The sequence below is a fragment of the Lynx canadensis genome, chromosome A3, assembly GCF_007474595.2.
Source record: "Lynx canadensis isolate LIC74 chromosome A3, mLynCan4.pri.v2, whole genome shotgun sequence".
Taxonomy (NCBI): domain Eukaryota; kingdom Metazoa; phylum Chordata; class Mammalia; order Carnivora; family Felidae; genus Lynx; species Lynx canadensis.
This window is the reverse complement of record NC_044305.1, coordinates 100,817,909-100,837,041: the sequence shown is the minus strand read 5'-3', so window position 1 is coordinate 100,837,041 and position 19,133 is coordinate 100,817,909.

Below are 19,133 nucleotides of genomic sequence, written 5' to 3'. Positions count from 1 at the left end.
GTGTGGTTTGGTATCAGGAGCTCAGGACTAAGAGTCACAAAAATTGTAACACTTCTACTTACCAACCTTAGGCAAGAACCTTAACCAAACAGCCTTTATTTTTTTTAATACCAATATCTGCTCTACCTACCTTGTAATATTGTTGAGAGTAATATTTATATTTATGAAGTGATATGAATATATAGTAAATATACACTTAACCAGTAAATATGAGTGTGTGTATACATATATATGTATATATACGTATATACATATATATGTATACAAAGCATTCTATAAACTATTAAGCCCCATAAAAACTTAAGGTATTGTTATTTCTTCGTTTTATGTATGCATTTGATTCATCTATTTAGATATCTTCCTGTGCATCTGTTCAGTGCAGAGTCTAGGCTATAAATTGCTACAATACAAGATTCATGACTTTTGACAACCTGGGGAGATTCTAGGTAGTAAACTAAGCAAATATTTAAAAATGGCCTTTGCGGGGCGCCTGGGTGGCGCAGTCGGTTAAGCGTCCGACTTCAGCCAGGTCACGATCTCGCGGTCCGTGAGTTCGAGCCCCGCATCAGGCTCTGGGCTGATGGCTCAGAGCCTGGAGCCTGTTTCCGATTCTGTGTCTCCCTCTCTCTCTGCCCCTCCCCCGTTCATGCTCTGTCTCTCTCTGTCCCAAAAAAAAAAAAAAAAAAAAAAAAAAAAGTTGGAAAATAAAAATGGCCTTTGGGGCACCTGGGTGGCTCAGTTGGTTAAGCGTCCAACTTCGGCTCAGGTCATGATCTTGCAGTTCACAAGTTCAAGCCCCACGTCGGGCTCTGTGCTGACAGCTCGGAGCCTGGAGCCTGCTTTGGATTCTGTCTCTCTCTCTCTCTCTCTCTCTCTCCCCCCCCCCCCCCACTCATGCTCTGTCTCTCTCTCTCTCTCTCTCTCTCAGAAATAAAGAAATGTTAAAAAAAAATAAAAATAAAAATGTCCTTTTAAGGAGACTTCCAGTTCAACTGACATGAAGTAATCCCATTCCTCTGGGTTTCCCTAAAAAACCCTAGACATGGCACAAAAACTAAGCACAGTAATATTTAGGAAGGTAAGAAGGTAAGGAGAAGTTGGGCTGCATAGCAATCTGGAGACTTGAGGAATGACACAATGGTAAGTTTCCCGGTTTCCGTATTTCTTCTCATATCTCAGAGCACTATAAAATCCTCCAACCCAACACTATGAATGAGCACAGGCAATAAATGTCAGCCTGTTCTCCCTAGCCAAAGGATGGAAAAAAGAGTGGCCTAACAAAGGAAAGCCTTATTGGCAATTTTGTCCTACTTAAGCCAAAGACAGAAAAGCTACATGGTTTTCAGCAGAGCTGAGCAAATAAGGAGTTAATTTTCCATTCGACCTTTCATAATACATGGACATGAGAGGCAGCATTCCAGTTTCCCTGCAGGATGGTTTTGGCATAGCTGGAGTGGGAAGCTGACCTTCTACCTCCTGCCTGGCAAATGCAGGTGGTGCTCCATTTTCCCCAGCAGGTGGTATCAGCAGATTGATAGGGGAGCTGAGTTTATGCCCCCACTCAGATGCAACAAGACAGTGGGGGTTGGTGCCCCACTTTCACTGGGAAGTTGTCAATGGAGTAAGGGGAGAGCTGAACTCCTACCCCACCCGTTTGCAACAAGGCAGTGTGAGTCAGTGCTCCACTTTTGCCAAAGTGGTGTTGGCAGGGCTCAGAGAGAAGCTAAACATACACACCCAGCAGCCCATGTGCTAAATCTCAACAGGGGACTTCCTGCTTTAAAAATAAATTCATAAATAATTGATTAAAAAGGATCTAGAGCTTTATAATATAATACAGTAAAACCTTGGATTGAAAGTAACTTGTTCCGCAAGTGTTCCGCAAGATAAACAAATATTTCTAATAAATTTTAACTTGATAAGCGAGCAATGTCTTGCAATACGAGTAGTACGTGATGCCAAACATCACATGATCACAACTGAGCAGTTTTCCTCTCTCTCTCTCTCTCTCTCTCTCACTGCGGGATTGTGGGTGATTGCTAATGAAATGTCACATTTCTGCGAAATCCTCAAGAGGAGGCAAAAATCCTCATTGGATACATTCGTTGTTAAATTTACACAAAAAGAAAAAATTCTATTCAGCCAATAGCAGTAATTCCTTTAGTGATAGTGAAAGTTGTTCTACACAATAACCCTCCTCTCTCTTGTCTCCCTCACACCAGCCACAAAGGTTTTCAAAGGTAAGTGCAGATTAATTTGTTTATTTTTCTTTATATTTTATATTTTTGCTATTATTTTATATTAAATCATATAATTTTTATATGAATATTTTTGGATTATAGAATGAATCATCTGAGTTTCCATTTCTTATGGGGAAATTAGCTTTGATATACAAGTGCTTTGGATTACAAGCATGTTTCTAGAACGAATTATGCTTGCAAACCAAGGTTTTACTGTATCCAAAATGTCCAAGATTAAAAAAAAGAAAAAAAATCACTCATCCAAGAATGAAGAAAATCACAACATGAATGAATGAGAAAAGACAATCAATAGATGCTAATAATGAGATAAATCAAATGTTGGAATTGTCTGATAATTATGTTAAAGCAGCTATCATAAAAATGCTTCATCAATCATTTACAAATACTCTTGAAACAAATTGAAAATAAATATTACAGCAAAGAAATAGAAAGTATAAAAAAAACTAAATGAGGGACGCCTGGGTGGCTCAGTCAGTTGAGTATCTGATTCTTTTGTTTGTTTATTTATTTTTGAGAGAAATAGAGCACAAATGGGAGAGGAGCAGGGAGAGGGGGAGACACAGAATCCAAAGCAGGCTCCAGGCGCTGAGCTGTCAGCACTGAGCCAGACGCAGGTTCAAACTCACAAACTGTGAGATCATGACCTGAGCTGGAGTTGGACACTTAACTGACTGAGCCACCCAGGCATCCCTTGACTCTTGATCTCAGCTCAGGTCTTGATCTCAGGGTTGTGAATTCAAGGCCCACGTTGGGCTACACAGCATGAAGCCTACTTAAAAACAAAAAGCAAAATAAACCAGCAACAACTAATTAGAAATTATAGAACTGAAAGATACACGAGTAAAATTTAAAAAAAAAACCATAAGAGCTCAGTAATAAAGTGAGGATAAGAGAGTTTAGAATCAGTGAACTTGAGGAACAGACCAATGGAACTTACTCAAGCTGAACTATTGGAGAAAATAGTCTGGAATAAAATTAATGGAATCTTAGGGACTTTGAGATATATAATTTAAAAAAAAAAAGTAGCAATCATATCATTATCACCAGAGGAGAAAGAGAACTAAAAAACTATTCAAAGAAATAATAGTTGAAAACTTTCCTAACTTGGCAAAATACATAAACCTACAAATTTAAGAAGTTATTTCACAAAAAAAGACAAACCCAAAGAAATCCACTCCAAAACATACAATTAAACTTCTGAAAACTAAACACAGAGAAAATATTTTGAAAGCAGCCAGCAAGAAATAACTTTACTTATAGAGGAACACCAATATGAAACACAGCAGATTTCTTACCTGAGGTTCTGTGGAGGCCAGAAGGAAGTGGCACAATATTTTTCAAATATTAAAAGGACTGTCAACCCAGAATCCTATACCCAGTGAAATATTCTTCAATAATGAAAGGGAAATCAATTTTATTAATTTTTAGTTTATTTTTATTTTTAAAGTTTATTTATTTTGAGAGACAGCACAAGCTGGGGAGGGGCAGAGACAGAGAGGGACAGAGGATCCCAAGCAGGCTGTGCACTGACAGCAGTGAGCCCAATAACCATGAAATCATGACCTGAGCAGAAATGAGAGGCTTAACCAACTGAGCCACCCAGGCACCCCAAAAAGAATATTTTCTAAACAGAAAGACAATGATAAAAGAAAGAAACTTAGAACACCAGGAAGAAAGAACACAATAAGCAAAAATATTGCTGTATACAATAGACTCTGCTTGAGTTTTATAAATTTCTAAGTTGACAGTTGCAAAAATTATAACACTATTTTATGTGGTTCTAAATGTATGTAAAGTAGGGGCACTTGGGTGGCTCAGTCAGTTAAGTGTCCGACTTCACCTCAGGTCATGATCTCATGGTTGGTGGCTTCAAGCCCCACGTCAGGCTCTGTGCTGTTAGTTCAGAGCCTGGAGCTTGCTTCAGATTCTGTCTCTCTCTCTGTCCCTCCCCCACTCACTCTCTGTCTCTATCAAAAAATGAATAAACAGCAAACTATATATATATATATATATATATATATATATATATATACACACATATACATATATATATTTAAATGTATATAAAGTAAATGTTTAACACAATTATAAACAGGGAGGGTATTTTTTACCTGTTGTATAGTTTTTTTGGTGATTGCTCTAGGTATTACAGTATATATACATATCACAGTCTACTGGTGTCATCATTTTACCAGCTCAAGTATAGAAGCCTTAACTCCCTTTATGTCTCTGCCCTCCCTGTTTATAATTGTCTTAAGTATTTACTCTACATACATTTAGGGGCACTTGGGTGGCTCGGTTGATTAAACATTTGGTTCTTGGTTTCAGCTCAGGTCATGATCTCACAGTTTGTGATTTAGAGCCCTGCATCAGGATCTGCACTGACAGCATGGAGCCTGCTTGGAATTCTCTGTCTCCCTCTCTCTCTGGCCCTCCCCTGCTCTCTCTGTATCTCTGTCTCTCTAAATAAATAAATAAATAAATAAATAAATAAATAAATAAATATTTTTTTAAATACTAAAAGAAATAAAATAAAAAATACTATAGACAAAGGGGAAGTGGGGAGTTACTGTTTAAGTGGTACAGAGTTTCTGTATGAGATGAAAGATTCTATAAATGGATAGTGGTGATGGTTGCACAACATTGTGAATGTACTTAATGCTCCTGAATTACACACTTAGAAATGTTTAAAAATGGTAATTTTTATGTTATGCATATTTTACCAACAAGGAAAAAAATAGGTAAATTTAAAAAACACTATAGAAGTGCCAATCAATTTTGCAATATATCAGTGTATCAAATCAACACATTGTACACCTTAAACTCACACAATGTTGTATGTCAATTATATCTCAATAAAGTTGGGGAAAAACACTATAGATAAATTAGAATTTTCAAAAATGTTCAAGTAACTAACATGATGGCAGGAAAAAAGAAACTACAGAAATGGAAAACAGTACACACAGAAAACAAATAAAATGGCACAATTAAGTTGTATCATATCAATAATTACATTAAATATTAATAGTCTAGTATACCAATTAAAGGATAAAATTGGAAGAATGATTTAAGAACATGGCCTAACTGTATGATGTCTACAATAAGGTCATTTCAAGTACAATGATAGAGGCAAGTTAAATGAAAAGGATTTAAAAAGATACATCATACAAATGTTAAAGGAAAACATGAGTGACTATATTAATATCACATATAGAAGACTCAAGAACAAAGAAAATTATCAGAGATAGAAATGGCCATATTGTGATAAAAGGGTCAGTTCACCAAGAAGACATGGCAATTCAAAATATGCATGCACCAGACAACAGAGCCACAAATAAAATGTGAAACAAAAACTGATAGAACTAAAATAGGTAAATTCACAATAATAGTTGGAGACTTCAACACCCTTCTCTCAACAGCTGGTAGAACAACTAGACAAAATCAGCAGGGATATAACAGAACTCAACACCAACAACCAGTAGGATCTGGTCAACATTTATAGAATACTTCACCCGATAATAGCTACATACATATTCTTATCAAGTGCTCATGGAACACATACCATAATAGATCATTTCCTGGGCCATGAAACAATTCTCACTCAACTTAAAAGAAATGAAATTAAAAACAAAAAGATGAAATCATACCAACTATGTGTCCAACCACAATGGAATCAAACTAGAAATAAGTAACAGATAACAGGAAAATCTCCAAACACTTGGAACTAAGCACACTTCTAAATAATGCATGGGTCAAAGAAAAAGTCTCACCTCAAAGAACTAGGAAAAGAAGTGCAAAACAAACTCAAAGCAAGCAGAGGAAGGAAATAATAGATATAAAAGCCGGCAGCAATAAAAGTGAAAATAGGAAAACAATAGAGAAAATCTATAAAAGAAAATTAACCTCTAGCAAGATTGACAAAGAATAAAAGAGGCATGACACTAATTATAAATACCAGGAATGAAACAGGGAATATCACTACAGACCCTGTAGACATTAAAAAGATAACAAGGAAATACTACTACAACTGTATACATATAAACAGTTTCTCAAAAAAACAACTACTGCAACTCACTCTATATGAAATATATTATTTGAGTAGTCCTAAGGCTATTAAGGAAATTGAATTCATAATTTTGAAACTCTCAAAAAAGAAATCTCTAGACTCACATGGTTTCACGGAGAATTCTGCCAAATCTTTAAAGAGTAATTAATGCCAATTCTATACAATCCCTTCCAGTTTAAAATATGAGATGATGAATTCTTCACAATTCATTCTGTGAAGCTAGTATTACCCAGACACCAAAACCAGATAAAGATAGTAAGCCAAAAGAAAACTATAGATCAATATCTCTCATGAGCTTAGTTGCAAAAACGCTCACAGAATAGTAAATTGATTCCTGCAATACATAAAAAGATTTATATATTATAATGTAGAGGGGTTTATTTTAGGAATACAAGGTGGGTTGAATGTTCAAAAATCAACTAATGTAATCAACCATATCAACAGGTTAAAGAAGAAAAATCATATGATCATATCAATTGATGCAGAAAAGGCATTTGGTAACATCCAACATCCATTCATGATTAAAAGCCTTAGTAAGCTAAGCATAAGGGGGGAATTCCTCATCTTGTTAAAGAAAGACTATAAAAACCTACAGCTAATGTCATAACTACTGGTGAAAGGTTAAAAAGACTGAATACTTCTCCCTAAGATGTCCTAGAATGTCCACTCTCACCACCTAGTGAAGCGACAGGAAGTGCTAGCCAGTTCAGTAAAGCAAGAAAGAGAAATTGGAAAGGAGGAAATAATACTGTCCCTATTTGCCAATAACATTAGTGTCTATGTAGAAAATTCCAAGGAATCTACACACACACATACACAGTCCCAAAACTTAATAACTAAGTTCAGCAAGGTCACAAGATGCAAGATTAACACACAAAACCCAATTATATTTCAATATACTAACAACATTAGTTGAGGAAACAAATTAAAAACAATGACATTTGTAATTGCTTCCAAAGAAAAATGCTTAGGTGTAAATCTTATGAAACGTATACAGGGTCTATATTCTGAAAATTATAAAATACTGATGAAAGAAAAATACCTAAATAAATGGATAAATATACTGTATTCATAAATTGAAAGAGTAAAGATGTCAACTCCCAAATTGATTACTATAGATTTAATGCAATTCTGATTAAAATCTCAGCAAGGTATTTTGTAACATAGGCAATTTTGCTGTAAAATTTATATGTAAAGTTGTAGGAACTATAATAGCTAAAACAACTTTCAAAAAGAATAAAATGGGAGGAATCATTCTATGCAATGTTAAATCTCAGTGTACAGTGACAGCAATCAAGACTGTATGGTATTGGCACAGGGATAGACACAAAGATCAATGGAATAGAATAAAGAACCCAGAAATAGGCTGACACGAATATGCCCAAGTGATTTTTAACAAAGGTGCAAAAGAAATCAATACAGGAAAATAGCCTTTCAGCAAATAGAGTCGTAAAGTATTTCGAGCATTCATAGCCGCCCCTTCCCTCCCCCCCCCCAATAACCTTGATATAAGTCTCACAGTTTTTACAAAAATGTTATCAGGGCACCTGGGTGGTTCAGTCAGTTGAGCATCTGACTCCTGGTTTTGGCTCAGGTCATGATCTCATGATCCAACCCTGTGTTGGGTTCTGCGCTGACAGTGTAGACCCTACTTGGGATTCTCTCTCCCTTTCTCTTTGCCCCTCCTCCTCTCTCTCTCTCTCTCAAAATAAATAAACATTAAAAAAAATCCCAAAACAGATCACTGACTTAAATGTCAGACAATACAAAATTTAAAACTTAAAAAAAATAGGCAAAAATCATCGGGACTTAGGGCTAAGCAAAGAATTTTTAGATTTGACACCAAAAGCACAAAACATAAAATGAAAAATTGATTAAGTTGAATCTCATCAAAATTAATAACTTTTGCTCTGTGAAACATCCTGTAAAGAGAATGAAAAAGACAATTATAGACTGAGAGAATATATTTGCAGACCACTTATCTGCCAAAGAACTTGTATCTGAGTATATAAAGAACTCTCAAAACTCAACAGTAAAAACCAAACAATCTAATCAGAAAAAAGCAAAGGACATGAACAAAATTATCACTGAAGAGGGTATACAGACAACAAATAAGCACATAAAAAGCTGTCCAACAATCATTAACAATTAGCAAAATAAGAATTTAAACAATAATACCACTACACACCTGTTAGGATGGCTAAAATAAAGTATAGTGATATACCAAATGCAAGTAGAGATGCAGAGAAACTGGATCACTCATACATTGCTGATGGGAATGTAAAAAGATACAGCCATTCTTCTGAAGCAGAGTTTGGCAGTTTCATACAAAACTAAACCTGCACTTGCCATGTAACCCAGAAATTGCACTTTTGGGGCATTTATCCCAGAGAAATGAGAACTTATGTTCACACAAAAACCTGTACACAAATGCTCACAGAAGTTTTATTTGTGTTAGCCCCAAACAGGAAACAACACCAATGTCCTTCAACAGGTGGCTGGTTAAAAACAAAAACAAAAACAAAAAATGTGGTACAGTCATACCATAGCATACTACTCAGCAATAAAAAGGAATGAACTATTATACATGCAACATCCTGAATGAATCTCAAGGGAATTATGCTGGAGTGTGGGGAAGCCAGTCTCATAGTTTCCTTTTATATCACATTCTTGAATAATGAAATTCTAGAGATGGAGAACAGATTTTGAATGTTGCCAGGGATTAGGGATAGTAGGAGGGACAGGCTGGCTGTGGCTACAAAAGAGTAATATGAGGGATCTTTGCGATGGAACTCTTCTGTCTCTTGATTGTGGTATCCACACAATTCTATATATGTAATAAAATTGCATAGAAGCTTGCCTGTGCACACACACACAAGTGCATATAAAACTGGTGAAAACTAGAGGAGAAAGCAGGAAAAAACCTCTCTGGCCTTAGCCACAGCAATTTCTTACTTGACACATCTCCAAAGGCAAGGGAATTAAAAGCAAAAATGAACTATTGGGACCTCATCAAGATAAAAAGCTTCTGCACTGCAAAGGAAACAATCAACAAAACTAAAAGGCAACCAACGGAATGGGAAAAGATATTTGCAAATGACATATCAGACAAAGGGCTAGTATCAAAATCTATAAAGAACTCACCAAACTCCACACTCAAAAAACAAATAATCCAGTGAAGAAATGGGCAGGAGACATGAATAGACACTTTTCTAAAGAAGACATCCAGATGGCCAATAGGCACATGAAAAGATGCTCAACATCACTCCCCATCAGGGAAATACAAATCAAGACCACACTGAGATATCACCTTACCCCAGTCAGAGTGGCTAAAATGAACAAATCAGGAGACTATAGATGCTGGAGAGGATGTGGAGAAACAGGAACCCTCTTGTTCTGTTGGTGGGAATGCAAACTGGTGCGGCCACTCTGGAAAACAGTGTGGAGGTTCCTCAAAAAATTAAAAATAGATCTACCCTATGACCCAGCAATAGCACTGCTAGGAATTTACCCAAGGGATACAGGAGTGCTGATGCATAGGGGCACTTGTACCCCAATATTTATAGCAGCACTTTCAACAATAGCTAAATTATGGAAAGAGCCTAAATGTCCATCAACTGACAAATGGATAAAGAAGTTGTGGTTTATATATACAATGGAACGCTACTTAGCAATGAGAAAGAATGAAATATGGCCTTTTGTAGCAACGTGGATAGAACTGAAGAGTGTTATGCTAAGTGAAATAAGTCAGGCAGAGGAAGACAGATGCCATATATTTTCACTCTTATGTGGATCCTGAGAAACTTGACAGAAGACCATGGAGGAGGGGAAGGGGGAAAAAAAGTTACAGAGAGGGAAGGAGGCAAAACATAAGAGACTCTTAAATACTGAGAATAAACTGAGGGTTGATGGGGGGCGGCGGGGAGGGGAAAGTGGGTGATAGGCCTTGAGGAGGGCACCTGTTGGGATGAGCACTGGGTGTTGTATGGAAAGCAATTTGACAATAAATTTCATATTTTAAAAAAAAAACTGGTGAAAACTGAATAATTCTATGGATTGTACCAGTGTTAATTTTTGGTTGCGATATTGCACTATGCAGTATCTTTCTGCATTATTTCTTATAACTGCATGTGAATCTACAGTATCTCAAAAAAAATTTTAATTGGCCTTTTGAGGTAATTATGATGATGAAGGGGGAAAGGCACCACTCCTTTTATGTCCATAATTTTTTTATGTTTATTATTTATTTTTGACACAGAGAGAGACAGAGTGAACAAGGGAGGGTTAGAGAGAGAGAGAAAGACACAGATTCTGAAGTAGGCTCCAGGCTCTGAGCTGTCATCACAGAGCCCGAGTCGGGGCCCAAACCCAAGAACCACGAGATCATGACCTGAGCTGAAGTCAGACGCTCAACCGACTGAGCCACCCAGGCATCCCCTATGTCCATAATTATTATATCTACAGCCACTTCTCTTTGTTTTTACTTTTACTCTGGTTTACTTTTTCCAATGATTAATTCTGAGTTATGGTTTTTTTATTTTTTTAATTATTTTTTATTTTTTTAATGAGTTATGTTTAATCCCCCTTTTTCTCTCCTGTCCATTATCCTGTCAAATAATTAATACATCATTTGGATCTGATGCAAGATTATTTAGAGTTACATTTCAATATAAAGACTTGTGGTTCTCAAAGCTATGACTGATCTTCCTCATCATCCCAAAGGCAGGGAGAGTATTATGGTTGTTGGGTACTCTTCAATAGCACATGGGAGGTGTGTAAAAAGCGTGCTTTTGTTGCTACAAAAGACAAATGCCTCCATTACTAATTCTCTAAATCACTTTGAGTGTTGAAACCAATGGGGATATTTTTCTGCTCAACTCATTCTGAGCTCCTGCCTTTGCCCTTGGTTGAGAATCAGGCATTATTCTTTCTAAAAAGAGTAAAGGCTTACTAGAATTCAGAGTGTAGTGTTTACCAATAGAAATAAAGGTCAGAATATGAAGAAGACCACATAACTGATTACAAACATTTGAAAGGAATAGTAACATATATCCTTGGCAAGTACAGTGTTGTTTTTGCCCCCCTACCTTAGCCTATGCCATTCCAATATGTCTGGAATGCCTTCTTTCCAGAAGGCATTTTGCTTAAGTGTCTGTGAATCCTTCTGACCCCTTTATCCTATAGATACAATCATTCCTTATGCTGTACTTCTTCTATAAAGAGTACCTACTTCTATATAAGTATGTATATAAGATGGAAAGAGGTACAGTACAGTGATTAAGAACTTGAACTCTGAAGCAAAAACAAAACACTCAAACCAAACCAGGTTTGAATCCCAGCTCCACTAGCTGTGTGACAGTGAGCAAGGTATTTAACCTCTTGTTGCTTTAATTTCCTCATCTATAAAGCGGCATGGGAGTTTACCTCATAGAGTTATTGTAAGGATTAAATTAATGTATGTAAAATGTTTACTAAAGTACCTGGCATATAATAAGCACTACATAAATGTTAACTGTTATCTTCATTTTCATGTTTATTTTACTTAATTAGACCATAATCTACTTGAGGGCAGTGTAAGTTATCTATTGCTATATTCAAATTATTCCAAAACTTAATGGCTAAAACAACAAACATGATCTCATGGTTTTTGTGGGTCAGGAATTCAGCAGCAGCTAGTTGAGTCCTCTGGTTCAAGGTTTCTTATAAGGCTGTAATCAAGATGTTAGCTGTGCTGGTAGTCTAGTTATCTGAAGGCTCAGCTATGCTGGTGATGTAGTTATTGGAAGGCTCACATGGTTGCTAGCATGATTAAATTCCTCATAGATTGTTGGACTGAGGCCTCAGTTCCTCAGAGGCCACCCTTGGTTTCTTGCCACTGGGCCTCTCCATAGGGGCTGCTCACAACATGGCAGTGGCTTCCATCAAATGAACAAGTTGGAGAAGGTGAGCAAGACAGAAGTCACCCTATTTTTATAACCTGACCTCAGAAGTGACATCCTTCACCTTTCCTGCATTGTTTTTAGAAATGAGTCACTAGGTCTAGCCCACATTCAAGGTGAGGGGATTACACAAGAGCAAGGCTAAGAGGAGGCAGGAATCATTAGGATCCAACTTAGAGGCTGCCTCCCAATTATTCCCATTCCTCCCACGTGCAAAATATACTCATTGCCTCCCAATGTTCCCAAAAGTCTCATCCCAATATAGGCAGGGACTATATTTTATTCATATTTGTAACTACAGCCACCTTTTTTTACTGATTTGAGCAAAAGAAAAAGGGTATTCTTTTGGGGAATGAAAGAAAAGTGGAGAACCTCATGTCACTAAAACTTAAGCTATATGAATAAAATTCTATAAATAGGGGTGCATGGGTGGCTCAGTCAGTTAAGCGTTCAACTCTTGGTTTTGGCTTAGGTCACAGATCTCAAGAACTATGAGACTGAGCCCCACATCAGACTCTTTGCTTACAGTGCAGAGACTGCTTAGGATTGTCTCTCCCTCTTTCTGCCAAAATAAAATAAATAAATAAATAAATAAGCAAACATTTTTTAAAATAATAAATAAAATTCTATTAAAAATGTAATAAAGAACAAGATTTTTCTTAGCTGATATTTTGAATGCCCTGAAATTTTTGGAGAATTTAATAACTACAGATATTTTAAGGATTCATCATTTTATTTCATTTCCATGTTTGGTTTGAATGTGAAGACATTTCAAGAGATCAGAAGGTAAAACCTAATCTTGCATCTTAAATTTATGTAAGCTCATTCATATACTCCTTATCTTCTCTGTTTACAGTTGGATTCATGATAGCAAGGGATGTAGGTATTTTAAACTCTTTTTTCCAAACAAACTCCTGATCATTGATGTCCAATAAGGTACAACTAACTAAAACGCATCATTGCATTGAGATAGAACTTTTCTCATCCAGCCATATCTAGGGCATTCCTCCAATCTCTAACTATAGGTGCATTCATCTGTGAAGTGGAAGGAACATAGTAGGTATATGCCATACCAGGTGACTCTGTCTCTATCTCTCTTCTCATCATGCACATGTTTCTGAGGCATAAGCAAAACCACAAAACCAACTGCTTTGCCCTGGAGCCTCTCCTTAGCTCTTCAACAGCCTGTTGAAGCAGGACATTTGGAGAAGGGACAGGGGGAGGGTATTTTTCCTTTTAAAGAGCTGAGTTCAATGCCCGTGAGGAAAACCAGAGGAATTGAACCTGGTGGATGAGGTGTATATTTAAATGGCAAAATGATTAAAATCTATTTTTCTTGTTTTTTTTTTTTATTTTACCAGTCCAGTGGGTGAAAAAACATATTTTTCTCTTTAAAAACTCTGGGATTTTAAGGGTGCCTGGTTGGCTCAGTCAGTTAAGTGTCCAACATCAGCTCAAGTCGTGATCTCATGGTTCATGAGTTCGAGCCCTGCCTCGGGCTCTGTGTTGACAGCTCAGAGCCTAGAGCCTGCTTCAGATTCTGTGTCTCCCTCTCTCTCTGCCCCTCCCCTGCTCATACTCTGTCTCTCTCTCTCTCAAAAATAAATAAACATTAAAAAAAATGTTTTTAAACTACTTCCTAGCATGAACTTTCAGTTCTGGTCTAAATCAGTCTCATTTTCTCTTCTCACACCGTTCTTGCTCTTGTCCCCACCCGTCTGCCAATCTAATACAATTCTCCCAATCCCCTGAAGTCTGATCCTTTGCTTCAGACCCCAGCTGATTTTTCCTCAAAGCCTCCCTACATCACGAGAGCTGTCCTGGATCTCCCTTCTGTGGATTTCTCTTATAGATAGAATTTTCAGTGCTTATTTTTTTTTCCTAACCTAATACTCTCTTTTTAGTTATCATATAACATTTTCATGAGTGAGTTCTATCATAAAGTTATAGCCTCAGGATATTTGTTTTGTAATTTTAGAGATTAATGGATTATGAAGTGCCAGATATTCCTACAGATGCTGTACAATGCTACCAAGTGGTGGTAAATAGTGCTGCATATTCTTGAGATTGAAGGGTACAGGAGCAGAAGAATGTGTTTTTCATGAATTAAATGGTGGGTTTCTGCATGACTTTATATTAAACTTAGAATTTCAAATCATAGTACCTAAGTAAACTAAAACAACTTGCAATTACAGTAAAAGGTGTATATACCTTTAGCACATCCTACTAAAAAATATGTGTGTGTGCATTTGCCTGTACACCTGTGTGTTTGTATTCTATGATATATGTGGATTTCTTTCCTCATGGTTTTCTTTTTAACGTTTATTCATCTTTGAGAGAGAGAGACAGAAAGACAGAGTGCCAGCGGGGAAGGGGGCAGAGAGAGAAGGAGACACAGAATCTGAAGCAGGTCCAGGCTCTGAGCTGTCAGCACAGAGCCCAATGTGGGGCTCAAACTCACGAACTGCAAGATCATGACCTGAGTTGAAGTCAGAAACTTAACCAGCTGAGTCACCCAGGCTCCCCCCTCATGATTTCTTAATTATTTCTAAATCCCTTTAATTTTCAAATTTCCCTGAATATTTACTTAAACTAAGTCACTTTGCAGGCAGTTTGTCAAGTTTGCTACTTATTCTGGCAAGAGTTTTGTGCAGCTACTCTTGAGGCTCAGAAGTAAAACATCTATGTGCTTTTGAACTAAATTGCACTAAGAGTCACAGGTTTTTTCACCCCTCCCTGGGCAGCTACTCACATAATTTTCTATTCTCTCTCTTACTTTGCTCTCTGGCCATTTCTCCACACAAAATACACGAAACACTATTTTATAGTCAGCAGCCAAAACTGCTTGTATATTTTCCTCCAAACAGAAGATAATACTAAGCCACTTAAGAAAATCTATCTTGATTTTACCCACTCTCATGACCATCTCAGGGAGGGAGCCAGTTTGGCAATTTTTATTTGCTGACCTAAGTTACCAATTTAACAACTCTTACCAGTTTCCCCTGGCAAATTATAGTGTGTGTGTGTGTGTGTGTGTGTGTGTGTGTCTTGTTTCAGTACTTCACTTCTTATTAAATTTAAAGTGACAGTACTCGTTGGTGGGGGAAGGGAGGGGGGAGAGGAGAAAAATAGCTGGTTTCATCATACCCCATGTCTAAATTGTAGGTTTCTCTTTAATTTTGTCTTTCCTGCACCTCTCCCAACTTAGCATAAGTGTTTAAATAGTATAGTACTACTGAATTAAAATTCTGTTTATAATACAAAAATTATAATATTTAAGGTATTGACTATTACAAAAAGTTCTAGGAGTGCCTGACTACCTCAGTCAGTGGAGCATGTGACTCTCGATCTCAGGGTTGTAAGTTCGAGCCCCACATTGGGTGTAGAGATTACTTAAAGAATAAAATCTTTCCCAAAAAAGTTATAGGTGTTTCCTTTTATATTAATTACCATTAATATTAACCATAATCTTATAAATTTCATTTGTTGGAAATGAAATTTTTAATTTTGTGAATAATGCATAATCAGCAATTTGACAAATTACATTTTAAATATCTGATGAGAGTTTAAGACAGTGCAACTGCTTAATTTCTTAACACATTGCCCTTTACTCACACAAGAGAAAAGGGCTCTCTCTCAGACACCCCATGTTCTTACTGTGATCTGAGTCCTAGTTTTCCCTTTAGAATTAATGAAGTGCCTAAAAATAAAATAGTCATAATAATAAATTAAAAATAAAGAATTAATGGAGTGCCTAATCCATGACTCAACATACTATAGGAGAAGTGATAACGCATTGATTCAACAACTCCCAAGAATGAAAACTCTTCCTGGGCTGGTCTTCCTGTCTCAATATCCAGCTCTCTGGACCCAGAATGAGTTGAGAGGAAATGTCATGATAGCGTTGCTGTATTAGTTTTCTATCGCTACATAGCAAATTATCCCAAAATTTAGCAGCTTAAAACAGCAAACATTAATTATCTCACATAGTTTCTGAGGTTCAGAAATCCAAGAGTGGCTTACCTGGGTGGTTCCGGCTCAGCATCTGAAAAACAGAGGATTCTTTTAAATATATACATACAAATGTGCAAACAAGTGAGCACATTTTATTTTACATGAATGTTAATTATACTTAATCAGAATGTATCCTGTGTTTCATTATCATGTCAATTGATTTCTCATCTTTTTTTTAAATTGAGGTATAATTAGCATACAATGTTATATTAGTTTCAGGTATGTAACATTGATTCACCAATTCTATACATTACTCAGTGCTCACCATGACAAGTGTAGTTACCATCTGTCACTATACATTATTACAATATTATTAACTATACTCCCTATACAGTACTTTTCATCTCTGTGACTTATTTATTTTATAAATTATAAATTGTACCTCTTAATCCCCTTTATCTCTCACCCACCCCTCTGCCTACTTTCCTTCTGGCAACCATCAGTTTGTTCTCTGCATTTAAATGAGTGTTTCTGTTTGTTTGTTCATCTGTTTTGTTTTTTAGATCCACATATAAGTGAAATCATATGGAATTTGACTTTCTCTGACTTATTTCACTTAGTATAATACACTCTAGATCTATCCATGTTGTCACAAGTGGCAAAATCTCATTAATTTTTATGGCTGAGTAATATTCCATTGTATATATATTCCACATCTTCTTTATCTGTTCATCTCTCAATGGACACTTGGGCTGCTTCCATACCTTGGCTGTTGTAAATAATGCTGCAATAATCATATGGGTGCATACATTCTTTTGAATTAGTAGGTTTAAAAAAATTTTTTTAAGTTTTACTTATTTAAGTAATCTCTACACCCAATGTGGGGCTTGAACTCATTACCCTGAGATCAAGAGTTGTATGCTCTTCCAATTGAGTCAGTGGGCACCCCTTGAATTAGTGTTTTCATTTTAGGGGGTAGATACCCAAATGGTAGAATTACTGGATCATATAGTATTTGTATTTTTAATTTTTTGAGGATCCTTCCTACTGTTTTCCACAATGTCACACCAATTTACATTCCCACCAATGGTGCACAAGAGTTCCTTATTCTCCACATCCTCACCAACACTTGTTATTTCTTGTCTTTTTGATACTAGTCATTCTGACAGATGTGAAGTGATATCTCATTGTGGTTTTGATTTGCATTTCCATAATGATTAGTGATGTTGAGCATCTTTTATTGTGTCATGTGTATGTTGTTTTGTATATAATCATCTGTATGTCTTTTTTGAAGTAATGTCTATTCAGGTCCTTTGTCCATTTTTTAATCAGATTGTTTGGGGGGTTTTGGTGTTGGTGTTGAGTTATATAACTTCCTTTTTTTTAATGTTTATTTATTTTTGAGGCAGAGAGAGAGACAGGGCATGAATGGGGGAGGGTCAGAGAGAGAGACACACACATAATCTGAAACAGGCTCCAGGCTCTGAGCTGTCAGCACAGAACCCGACGCAGGGCTTGAACTCACAAACCGCAGGATCATGACCTGAGCCGAAGTTGGACGCTTAACCAACTGAGCCACCCAGGCACCCCTATAACTTCTTTATATATTTTTGATATTAACCCCTTGTTGGATATATCATTTACAAATATCTTAACTAGGTTAATCCATTAACTAGATTGTCTTTTTGTTTTGTGTAAGGAAACTTAATTTATAATGGAGTCAGGAAGCCCTGAAGGGGGAACTTTCACCCATGTATACCTAAATGAGGTTTCCTTAATTTTATACTGCAGAAACATAGCAAATAATAAAGGGAAAAAAATTAAAACATCAGTCACAAATCATGGAAAGATTAAGCAGAGAGCCATTAAAAAGAAATGGACAATCCATTGTAGAAAAATGAAGAAGATGATGATTTCAAAGGGCAAAGAACAGGGAATCAAAAGTTTGGGGTTCCAGCCCAGTTCTCTCAATTGTTTGGCTTTAGGTAAGACATTTACTTCTCTGTGACTTTGTTCCCTCATCTATAAATTAAGGAGGTTGGAAAATCATGGTATCTGAGATCTCTTTCTGATATGATGTGGTTCTGAATTAAAAAAAAATTTTTAATGATGTGGTTCTATGCATCTAAGCTCTAGTTGGCAAGACATAGTGGTATACAATAAAGTAATGGAAAGTCAGCAAAATTCACAATTTAAGGAAATTGAAGAAAATTTTCTGAAGCAAAAACAAAATTTAGAGGTAAAATTTAAGTTGTCTCCAAGAATAATCCTCAAAGAGAGATTCCCACCACTCTCCATCACTAGTCAAGCAAATATGAGAGAATAATCTATCATAAATGAAACAATAAACACAAACATAATTGTAATTAAATATATGAAATCTGCATTTTCAAAAGATTATGATAATGAAGTTAATAAAGATAGAGTAGATTTGAACAATATAATGAATTACATGTAACTGATATAAAATCTGTAAATTTTTTCAAATGAAAAGATGCAAATGAATCTTTTATAAAAACTACACATAAGCATAAAGAGCCTCAATGTATAAATGACTTCATATAATTTCAAATAAATTTTTTAAGTACCCAACCATAAAGAAACTGGTAAAACATTATTTTTAAAAAGATTCTCTTCAGAGAGGAAATACAGAATATAAAAATGAAATTTTTAATTAGCTTTGATGTATAGTTAAAACATAATAAACTACACATATGTGAAGTGTACACCTTGATAAGTTTTGACATAGGTATATACCCATGAAACCATTGCCACAATCCACAATGAGCACAGTCATCACCCCCAGGTTCCTTGTGCCCCTTGATAATCTCTTTCCTGTACTGCCCTGTCTTCTACCCATCTACATGATCTACTTTTTGTAATTCTAAATTTCTTTGCATATTCTAGAGTTTT